This window comes from Sinohyriopsis cumingii, chromosome 13 (genome assembly GCF_028554795.1).
Source record: "Sinohyriopsis cumingii isolate HCF-2022 chromosome 13, ASM2855479v2, whole genome shotgun sequence".
NCBI lineage: Eukaryota > Metazoa > Mollusca > Bivalvia > Unionida > Unionidae > Sinohyriopsis > Sinohyriopsis cumingii.
In genome coordinates, this window is record NC_142973.1 from 19,751,035 (window position 1) to 19,763,097 (window position 12,063).

General features: G+C 40.8%; 1 protein-coding gene across 1 annotated transcript in view; it reads left to right on the plus strand.

The window, feature by feature from the left end:
- Window positions 1-1,522: 1,522 nt before the first annotated feature.
- Window positions 1,523-12,063, plus strand: part of LOC149785012 (core alpha-(1,3)-fucosyltransferase-like) — a 104,105-nt gene continuing 93,564 nt past the window's right edge. The window contains exon 1 of the mRNA XM_089978710.1: window positions 1,523-1,638. The gene's annotated coding sequence lies outside the window, so the exon portion shown is untranslated. The remainder of the gene's footprint in view (window positions 1,639-12,063) is intronic.

Below are 12,063 nucleotides of genomic sequence, written 5' to 3' on the forward strand. Positions count from 1 at the left end.
TTAATTAAACCAAATGACGTCACCGTCGTGTAGGATGGACCGTCGTCGTTTTTTTTTTACCAGCGCTGACTACACCGGATCCGCTGAGTGCAGAAGTAATAATTAAGCAAAATAACGATTGGACAAAATGTCGGATTCGCCCCCCCTGCTGCTAACCTAGTATCTCTTTGGGTTCCATGGGTAAACGTTGTTTGCACTGAGTGGGTTCGAGAACTGTTGTCATTGTAGTGGCCCTAAATAGTGAGGTAACGACGCTCACAGGAAGGTGCCCTAATGATGACATTCGTGCTACATCCAAGCGGGCTACGCCTGCTTCAGACGTCTCAGCTATAATGCGGCCAAAGTAAGGCGGAGCAACGGCTGCTTTCAGGTACCATGGTGCAGAACCTATATGCACCAATAGAGCTGGAAGAAGGAAAACGTCGTGCCATCGACCTTGTGAGGTGTAAAGGGTTACAAGCTACAGTGTACGGTTGATAAGACCAGCTTGCCCTTACTATAATATATACTGACCACCAAGCGTAAGGGATCGCTTGTGTGTGAAGAAGTGCGGGAGAAAGCGGAACAGTTCTCCTTTTGTGGTTGCACCCTGAACAAGTCAACCTTACCCTTCGACTGTCCTTATGCGTTGTACAGGCCATCTACGCTAATCTGCCACGTGTCGTTTGAATCGTAAGCCCAGAGCATTTCGATACTGTAGGAGGTACAGGGGTTGTTTGTTATAACTTCCGGGAAAACACGTCATCGACCTTGAAACATTCTACGTGGGCTATAATGTAACGACTGATCCTTTCCCTCCTCTCTCTCTCTCTCTCTCTCTCTCTCTATCTATCTATCTATATATATATATATATATATATATATATATATATATATATATATATATATATATATATATATATTTATATATATATATATTCATATATAAAGGGCCCCGAGTGCCTGAGTGCATCACTGCCATCTCACTTCTGTCTGCGTAGGTTCGAGTTTCGGGCTCTGCCAATGTGACTATGTGAGAAAGGTTGCCGGTAACTTCTCGTTATACCCGCCGCACGGAGATAATATACATATCTAGGCATTCTGAAAGATTTCAACTAATTTGAACTCGAGGTCTGCTGCCTTTTGCCGTCAAAATTAAAATTTCATTACACAAGTTAGATTTACATTTTAAACAGGTATGCAGACAGACAGACCCGATGCCAGTAAATTCTTCCCCAATAAACCAAGTAGTGTCAAATGTGACAGCAAATTTAAAAAATGTTGGAGTTCCATGTGAACATATGCTCAGACATGTACGTTGTGCTCTATTGGAATAAGTTGTATCCCATTCAAAACCGTGAGTTTACTTATTAGCTTTATTTACAGTGCTTCCTCTCACAATTATGTCCCACATTAAATCGCCAGTCAATAAACGTGTAATAGACGCTTTCCTCGATAAACTAAGACAAGGTTGGACACATTACAAGGAGATATAACTACCCCACGACAACCCTTCGCCGTGCCTAAAGCATGATTATAGTCAATTGTATTCGAGCTTTTGAGCTGTATTTCTAAAGCACCTGTTCACTATTGTGTTTGCCATTAGTTTGCGACTTGGCGGTCAACGATACCGGTTCAACACGCTATTACTCACTCAAGGTAAGGTATTTTACCTGCATTTTATGTATAATTGTCCGAGAGGAATGTATGTCCGAGTCATATATTATGTATTGGTTGCCTTAGATTGTGAGATAATGTAAAGATCTACATATTCGAGGAAAATGGAGTACATGAGATGTTCATAAATTGTTCCGGGTACGTGACTAGTTGGTGATTACCTGTACATAAATTGCTTTGTGAATAACAATCCAGATTACTTTCAGAAAGGTGGGGTGGCATGAGCTGAGCGTAACGAATGTACTGTTTGTTTCTTCCGTAACTAATACAACCTACGAGTATAACTGTTTGTTTTTGTTTGTTTTGTTTGGGTTTTTTATATTTAGCGTCAACCTTTATATTATAAATGTGATCAAAACAAATGAAGCAGATTTGTAAGGAGTCTGCCAGCAGTAACGTCTATAAATTTGTGTGGGAATACACATTGAGAGAGGGGTTGGGGGTTAACAACTATAGTGAGTATTGGTGAGATTTTAAATAAAGGAGTTTTGATCGCCGGGGATGGGGTTGGGGGTTGTAAAAATGCATGCAATAGCAGCTGGGCGTAAATAGGAGTTACTTGCGATATTTTCAATCGCAGATGGGGTTTTCCCAAAACACGTGTCATTAAAACAGACAATCATAGTTGTTCTCTTTGCGTAACTGGGCTGTGGTTGATTCCCAGATTTTTATTATATACAAGACTGGATACACCACAAGTGCAATATAGCTTTTATTTTCAACATCAAAATAAATCAAATTTATTAAGAAATAGAAATCGAACATTTAGAAACTTGAGACGGAATGTAATCTTGACTAATTAATCATACTAATTAAAGGTCTATACTATCTGTAATTAATTACTTGAGCAAGCGAAATTTTCCTTCCGGCAATTAAAATTAGTTGTTTCTTGTTCTGCTGGTTATAACTTTTATCACATTAATACCTAATCATACCAAGGAAGTTGTAACTAAGTGCCTATCAGACCTGCGACCCATGGATTACGAGGCCGACGCTCTACCAACGGAGCTACCACGGTTCCCTTTGATATGTCCATTAAAAGGGGGTAAAAGTGCCGTTAAAAACAAGACATTTTGTGTGCGAGATTACTACTACGAGTAAATATATCAGCAAGTTCTTATTATATTAATCACAAGTCTGATGATAACGTTCCTAAGTTTTAAATTTGTAATATCATTTTATTTAAAAAGAAATACAAAAATCAAAGCGTGCACGTGTTGTTCCAAACACTTTATGTGAAACTTATTTGTTGAAACTAAGTGTTATGATTTTCAAAAAAGCAATAACAGACACAGTACTACTTGTCATCGTCGGTACATTCGAAACATTTTGTCATATTAATAGCTTAATTTTCCAACTGTATAAAGCCTTCCTTGTTGTGGGTTGGGGGGGGGGGACTCAAAGCGATTTTAATGGCTTTGTTGTTTTGAGACAAAATAACCGTATGTACTCGCTTATAGGATGAATCAAACTATAAATTATACAGCCCCAGATCTGCTGTCACATAATACACCGGTATATCTGGCTCTGTGAAGTTTGTTAGGAGTAATCAATAGAACAAATATCGTAGATCCTGATCTGAAGGTGCATTATCCTACGACAGATATTGATCTTTGCTGATTGCAGTTTAACTCAGCTATTAATTGAGTATATACTGTGGGAGTTTATTCGTTGGAGTTCATGCGTTACCTCTACCGCAGCGACCTGTCCTTGTTAAATTTGGCGTCTTTTCTTGCAGCTATTATATAATAGGAGTGTGAGACCAAAAATTGAAAAAAAACAATACAAGGAGTCATAGAAGGAGTCCCGGTGTTCATACACGTTGTCTTTTGAGTTAATACCTCTCGGTCAGTCTTATTGTTTTTTCTTTCTTTGTGTGGTCTTTTTTATAGTTAGTATAGCTTATTAAGTGAAAATGTTAAACATTAGAGATTGTCTACTGAAAGGTTCTGAGCACTGTTTTTCTAAATCATTATTTGACAATTAAGGAAAGAGAAAATAACCGTAGGCTACGATTAAAACCAGCAGGGTCTGTCAATACTAATGTAAAACCTAAGATCGGGAACTAATCTTGTATGCATCTGTAAATAGAATTTTTATTGAACACATGATTCGGTCAATACTGCTTTTTCAGACCTTTGCAAACTAGTCACGTACTTGCATTTCTCTACAATTGTAACTTCACAAAGACGTGTTTGAAGTATGGACATAACGGGTAAGCAGCAGGGGGGGCGAATCCGACATTTTGTCCAATCGTTATTTTGCTTAATTATTACTTTCTGCACTCAGCGGATCCGGTGTAGTCAGCGCTGGTAAAAAAAAAAACGACGACGGCCCATCCTACACGACGGTGACGTCATTTGGTTTAATACACTTTTCTGCGAGCCGATCCCAGCGTCGTCAGCGTCCGGTAAACACAGCGACGACCGCGTCGATGTCATTGCCCCCCCCCCCCCCCCCGCTGCTAAGAAGTTATTTACAATGAAAATTATTTACAACTAACCGAATATTTGGTCAAGTCCGATACGATATCGTGTCCGAGGATCATGTAAATTTATCGTTACAAATCCATGTGGGGTCGACTGAGCATGACTAAAAAAGTTTCGAAAACCATTAAAGTCCATGTCACCGCCACACCAAGTTTGCCAGATATTTCGTAGCGTGTGTGTATCAACACCGTTAAATACAGCAAGAATATTACAGTTGTCTCTGATTACTTTTGGAATCTGAGTGTATCGTTGAGTGACATATATCACGTCGGTGTTTTTATGCCTGCCTCTGGAAAATATCCTAGCTGGGTTTTTTTGATTGTCTAACATAACATCATCGTACACGACTAGATTGTTAACGTCGCCATCAATATCATCAATACCTGGTGCATCATTGATATCTGTAATAAACTCAATAACATTTTTTTCAGCGATCGCTGAAGCATTCTCGTTAAAATCTTTCAACACCTCGTAGCATCGTTGATCGTCTACGCTAGGGGCGATTAAATACAACTTATCCCACTTCATCCATCTCATTATTAAATTAAGTAATAATTGCGTCTTGCCGGATCCAGATGGTCCGATGATAATCATCCGGATCGAGTTTGGTAACGCTGCAACATGCTTAACTGGTTCTCTCGTTTTAGTCGCCGAAAAATCAATTATATTCATATCTCTATACATAAATTATGGATCTATATTGTGTGAAGTGTAGAGTGCGTACTGGCACAAATGATATGACAACCGTTACAACAAGAAATAACAGATCGGCGCTTACTGGTAAGTGCGTACAATGCGGTACAAAGAAATTTAGATTTATTTCTGCTAGACCCGGGGATGCTTTAAAAAAAAGCGAGGAGGTGATATTGCAGCCAAGTTATCAAAACTCCCCGGAACACCGTGGGCAAAGTATCCAGGAGAAAAGCACCTCCCAGGATATAACTACTGTGGCCCCGGAACACGATTAGATATCAGACTCGATGATCAAAATCGGCCCAAACCCGGTGAGTATCCAATAAACGCTATCGACGAAGCATGTCGGATACATGATATAGCTTATCGTAGCGGTGATCTGCAACAGCGTCATATCGCGGATGTAAAATTAATTCACGCGTTAAATGCTATTCCTGATAAATCATTCAAAGAAAAATTGGCTTCATGGTTGGTAAAATCGGCTATGAAAGGTAAATTAATGATTGGAAGCGGAGCTTCTCGCGCTGGTAATTGAAAACGCTAGCGTTTATAATAACAACATGGAATCCATCTATTATTCTCCGAGAGGATACTGGAAGGGGAAGGCCGCAATTGGTAAACTCGCAAGCGCTGCAAAGGTAACAAAGGCCACTGCGGCTAATTGGTTATCCAAACAGGCTATATGGCAAATTTATCTACCACCACCTAAACAAATCAACTTCTCGCACTTTGATGTTACCGTACCCAATGAAGTTCATCAAGCTGACATACTATTTCTGCCGCATGACAACGGTTACAAATACGCGCTAACCGTAGTTGATGTTGCGAGTCGATACAAACAAGCGGAGCCGTTAAAAACAAAGTCAGCAACTGAAGTAGCCGATGCGTTTGAGCGGATTTACCGAAGGGGTCCTCTGCGCTGGCCAAATCTATTACAAGTTGATCCTGGTAGTGAATTTCGCGGCGCTGTTTTATCAACGCTGAAACATCATAGCGTCGCGATACGACGAGGTCATACTGCGCTACATCGTGATCAGGCAATTGTTGAACGATTCAATCGGACTCTTGCTGAACGGTTATTTGGATATCAATACGCGAAAGAATTCATCCAGGAAAAACGATCTCGTGAATGGGTCAAAAGGTTGCCAGGCGTAATTGCAGCGTTAAATAACGAGATTACCAGAGCAATTAACATGAAGCCCAGCGACGCGATTAAATACGAGTACATACCCGGAAGATCAAAAATAGATAGCGTTTCCAAGCCGATTCTCGGCGATGTCACTGTTAGATATCTGTATGAACCAGGAGAGCTTGAAGGCGGTAAAAAAAAGAGCTACTGATCCTATTTGGAGTGTTACCACACATAACATATCAACGATAACACGATCAACTGGTAGACCACCGATCTATAGACTGGATTCAACTGCCCCACAGCGGGGGTTTACACGCGAGCAACTACAAGTGATACCTGACGATACTCAATTGCCCTCACGTGGCCTTAACTAGCGCCGTTGCGTCTATTGCACTCAAGACAGGTCAACCTCACATTGTTTTTGACATGACCGAGACTGTTATCGATCCTGTCCACGGTAAATTGGCGAGCGTCTTTATCCGAATAACGCCAGCGCATTACACAATTGCAACTCGCGCAGTGATTATTCTGTTGTTGTCGTAACGCAATTATTAATTCGGCATCAATATCAAAACGCCGCTGTTTTTTTTTATCCTGTTGGCGGTAACCCGAGAGTTTTCTATCAATGACGCTAGCATCAATAATGTCATCGTTGTCACTGGCTTCGTCAATAACAATTCTTCGAAGCTGATTCATTCTCCGTACTCTGGACACTGCAAGATAGACTAAATTTGACCATTCGATGCGATTATCAACTATCCAAACAATTGTATCCGTGATAGTTAGTCCCTGCGAGGAATGTATTGTCGTTGCGTATCCTAGCGTCCACGGGGATTTATCAGCACGTAGCGCGTCCTCGACGACGCTGATATCAACGAGCACGATATCATTCAGCACGAGAATTTGTTTTTTTGTCCCTGACGCTGTTGGGCCCGGGATTTCAATTTCAATGTTCTGCCGCCGTGTGTCAGCGGGTCTATAACACAACGGCACTGGACGCGTTGGAAACTTTTCCTTATGCAACGTAAACAACTTCCGCTGAAGTGTGTCTCTATCTTTCTACTCGCTACAATCAAATCGTTTGGTCTCCATGTTTCCCAGAATTCATTTAACGGCGTTTCCGGAATCACCTCGCGGATTATTTCACATTGAACTCTATCCGGCTGTAATCTGATTAATTTTTTAACCTTGCGCAGTTGTTCATCAAGTGCTCGGTAATCAGTATCGGTTTCTTCATAATAGTCCACAAAATTCTTTAGCCAATCATGTGGACCCTCGCCGACAAATGGTGGTGGTTGGCCATGGTCGCCACACATGATTACCGCTGTATTCACGCACAGCAACCACTCAAGAAACATTTGTAAAACATCTAACGAAACAGTACATATCTCATCCCAGATGATAACCTCAGGAATAAATTTTTCACCCATTCGATCAGGAGTCCACTCACCGCCGCTGTATCGAAAAAAGCTGTGATAAGTAACGGCGTCAACATTTCGTTGTTTTATCTCTCGCGCTAGTCTATGGGTCGGTGTAAGCACGATTATACTTGCCCGCGTTCGAAATAATTCAATTGCCCGAGTCGTCTTTCCTGACCCGCCACAGCCGCTTAAATAAACTGTTTTATATCTACAAATTGGATCAGAACACGGTGGTGCATTAGACCATTCTGATATATTATCACCGCGTAAGTAATTGTTTTCAACGGTGACATTTGCTGACGGGGAATAATCGCGTCGTATTTCATTTTTAATTCTCCATATACCCCAACTCTCGTCCGGACTAGTAAACTCGGCTAAGTTTCCCTTGTACTTTACGTCTATATAAAATGAATCAATCGCAACTCTAACCGCGGTGTCGGGGAATCTATTTATCATCGAGAATAAATTGATAGCGGCGTAACCCAGCATAGACGCCCTCAAATGTGGATACGCGGGGCTGTCTCCATCGCTGTAGGAAACAACTGTACCCAACTTTGTTCCATTGGACAAGAAAGCTGTTTTGCAGTTCACGTATCTATTTTTTGCCACTGCGTCCTTGATTACGAAATCATATTCTGCGTCATCTATAATCAGCCGTGAGCAATATCGTTTGTAGTCGCAGTTTTTTCCACCTTGTGTGAACTTACCAATTATTCTTCTACCGAGATCTTTTGCCTCGCAGTTTCGTTGGTTGAATATCTTTTGGACCATTCGATGATATATTCCTCGTCGGCATCAATGTGTTTTCTGGATTCGTCAATTATGCTATCTAGACGCTCTGGTTCTGGTAACCAGATTTCAGTCTGCGCCCGATATGATATAATCGCGTCACTGACAATCAACGATACAAGCATGCTACAATCAATCATATACCGTAGCAGCGCTATTGGCAGCCACTTCTTTTCAGCCATGTGTCTACCGATCCAAATATAGCAACAGCGATGAAGTCCTGCCGCGAATTCAAATGATACTATGCGAGCGAATCCGGTTAAATCAAAATCAGGCAGTGGTCCATTAATAGCAACACGAGTCATTTCATGTCTGGGGTGTCCAAATCGTTTGAAGTACACAGCGGCGGATCCATACCCGAGAAAACTCGCTGGATAACAGGCAACCATATCAACGGAAATCATAGCGTCGCGGTTGTATTCAGTGTTCCATAGTCCACCGTGATAATATTCCAAACAACTGGATTGTACATCCGGTAGAAATTCCTTGCGCGTTGGTCTCCACGCATTTTTCCTTGCTGAAACATGAGATGCAACCGATGGAATCGTAAAACAATTTGTTAGCAGTTGTTCATCATGCTCTTCAAATTCCATGGCGGTTTTTTTCATCTTGTTGTGAAACGCTCCAGTGCGATATAATTCACCGTTTGGTCTTACAAACTGATCAAAGGTATCCATGTCGTTTTCAGCGCTGCGAAGTAACCACACTGATACAGGGTCATTTTTACACAAGCAAGCAATAGCATCAAATAGTTTCCTCTCCGCGAGAAAACCATCCTCTTCCAGGAATTCCCCCGGGATATACTTTACTGTTCTATCCCGTGGAAATATTGTGACCGCGGGCGTCCACGCGTGTTCGTTATGATCAATAATTTTGATTGGGGCTCCATTTGATTTATACTTTGATTCGTATAATACTTCACCGGTTATTGTTGTAACGGTTATTGGAAATCTCAACGACGTTTCTAATTTCGCTATGTCGCTGATGGTTGCTCCTCGCTCGCGCACTGTCTTCTCCCATTGGTTTATTTTGCTACGTCGTAAATCGGTCAGTTTATTTCCTCGACACGCATTTGTAAAATGCTCTATTACTCGTTCTGCTACACAATTTATCCCCGTTGACTGTTTCATCGGCGCTAGTTTTCCGATATCAGGTTTCTTATTTAACGGGTATATTCCATAGACAACTGCTGTTTCAGGATACGCTCGTTCATAGTATGGTCTGTCAATTCCGGTTAACAACCCCGGCTTGGAGTCGCGGCTAACAATGACTGTTTTCTTGTCGCTGAGAACCGGTTCAAATTTATCACGTATGATCCAATTGCCTGATTCCACCCGGACAATAAATTTTACTCTGAAGAAATACTTGCTGGAGCCAAGTTGTGATATTATCGTTGCTGCGCGGTTGTCGTTCATGGTAGCATCAACAACACCATCAATTCGAAATGTTGACCAACTATGAGATGCACCATCACGCTTGAATTCATTAATACAATCGCGTATTTTATTCAACAGGGTTCTATCGTTTATTAACGCTTTTGGTGCGTCCTTGAGGACTCTATCGAGATTGAACTTAATATTTTTCCAGGGCTTAATTGCTGCTAATCTCTCGAACTCATCCATATAATTAAAACAAGTATTTAAATGAAAGAATATAGTATAATGAGTCACTGCAAATGGTTGATGATTGGGTCGATAACCCCGTGCAATAAATCATGTAGAGGTGAATTCTGCGGGTATCATTTACAAAGCGTTCGTAATGGTTCTCTTGGCCCCCTACCGTGCTTGGTTTGCCACGTTGGTGTAAGAGGAAAATCACAATTATGTATCAATTGTGGCGGAAAGCGATACAGAGAGTTAAAACGCTATTATGATAAACGAATAAAAAATGCCGTCATTGACCCCACCGCTGACTCAGTCATCAAAACTCCTCAGGACTACATTGCAAGGTTTATAATTAAACCAAATAAAGAATTAGACAAGTAGTATTATTATACAAATGAACCAAGAATTTCAGCCGCATCCCGTGCTCGTTAATTACGAGGCATCTCGCGACGGTGTTGTTAGAAATTGTAGACTGAAGAAGCCGGTTGGTACCGTAAATAATCGCGGGTATTTGATGTTTACTGCGGGAGGAAAACGCTATTATGTTCACAGGATTGTATTTGAAGTATTTAACGGATTAATCGAGAATGGGTTTGTGATTGATCATATTAATAATAATAAGACTGATAATTCTCTTATAAACTTGCAAGCTATCTCGCAAAGTCAGAATACCAAAAAAGGGGGAACCGGTAAATACTCAAAAAAAGCAAAACCCGTAAAGTCATTTGATACAATAACGCACGAAGAAAAAACTTTTCAGTCGATGAATGAAGCCAGTAGATATTTTGATATTTGTGTGCCCGCAGTACAATTTGTTGCAGAAGGAATACAAAATTCAGCGATCTCAAAAAAGACCGGGCGCAGAATTCGATTTTCATATGTAACAGAAATCAGCGAGTGACAAGGTCACCGTGACGAAGTCGCCATGACGAAGTCGCCATGACGAAATACTAAACACACCTCGGGATTGATACGCGGGGTTCATTTTGTAAAATAATTTTTTTTTTGATATTAGAAATAAGATGTTTTATAAGAATATGAATATCGAAGACATCAATAATATATTAACCGAGATTTTAAAATTAAAAAATCAAGGAATTGAATTATCTGATAAGCTTGATAACCAAAAAATATTGTCCGATTATGAAATTATTAACGAGCAATCAAAGAAAGGTCGATATACCTTGCCACGCGAGTATTCTTTTATAAAGCGATTACAATATACGATCAATGAAAACTTGTATGGCAATGACGTAAATGCATTTATTGGACTATTTACTGCCGTTGAGACAGTACGAAAAAAACTCGGACAGGCTTTTGAACGACGTCGAGAAATCTCTAATAAAATTAAAAACATTAGAAGGATTATAGACGAAAACTCCCTGGAGCCCCTGGGATATATCCCCCCCGCCACACTCGGCGGGAAATTAGAAACTACGGAGCAATTGCAATAATGGTAGGCGAATCACTTACTACTCGGCTAGCCAGAGAGCGGCTAGTAGCGCTTAAAAAGTTCATACCGTTACGAGACAGGGTCCGAAAACAACTTCAAACGCGGCAACAACTACAAACTGATTTTGCTGTTGGAAGCGAACAGCTCTTTGCTCCGGTAACTAAAGCGACCAAAGATGTTACGGCGGCAACTGTGCCCGTCCTCGGTGCGCTTGAAAAGATAGCGGCTCAGACCGAGCAAACAAAAAAGTCTCTGGAAACACTCCCTGCGAAAATAGCGGTTGCTACAACACGGAGGCCACCACCACTCGCTATAACGGACCCACAAGAACCTTATGTTACAATAGCCGATGAAGAAGAACTAGGCGCCACCGCAAGAGAACCAGAAGAAGAAATACCGGAAGAAATAGAGAAAGAGGGGAATATACCCCGTAATGTGCTTAAAAAGAGCACAATAGACACAATTAGAAATCTCGGCTACGAAGAATTGATTGATTTTACTGCCATAAATTTTGATAAGGATTCACGAGAGATGCATATCAATAGCGATTACGAGAAAAATATAAGGTCGTTAAAGGACTGGACAAGAATAGTGTATTTGGCAAGTAAATATAAAAATGAATTACCACCGCGTGATAATAATTATATAATATTCCACAATAAAGTAAAAAGTAAAAGACCAAAACACGGAAAAGGATACTCTGTTGGTAAAGACGTTGCTTGTCCTGGTAGTGTTCTCGGTGATATATCACGGCTAGAAATACTAATCGGAGGAAAACGAGCCGGAAATAACTCTCCGGAAATAATCAATGAGGCCGCTGATATTT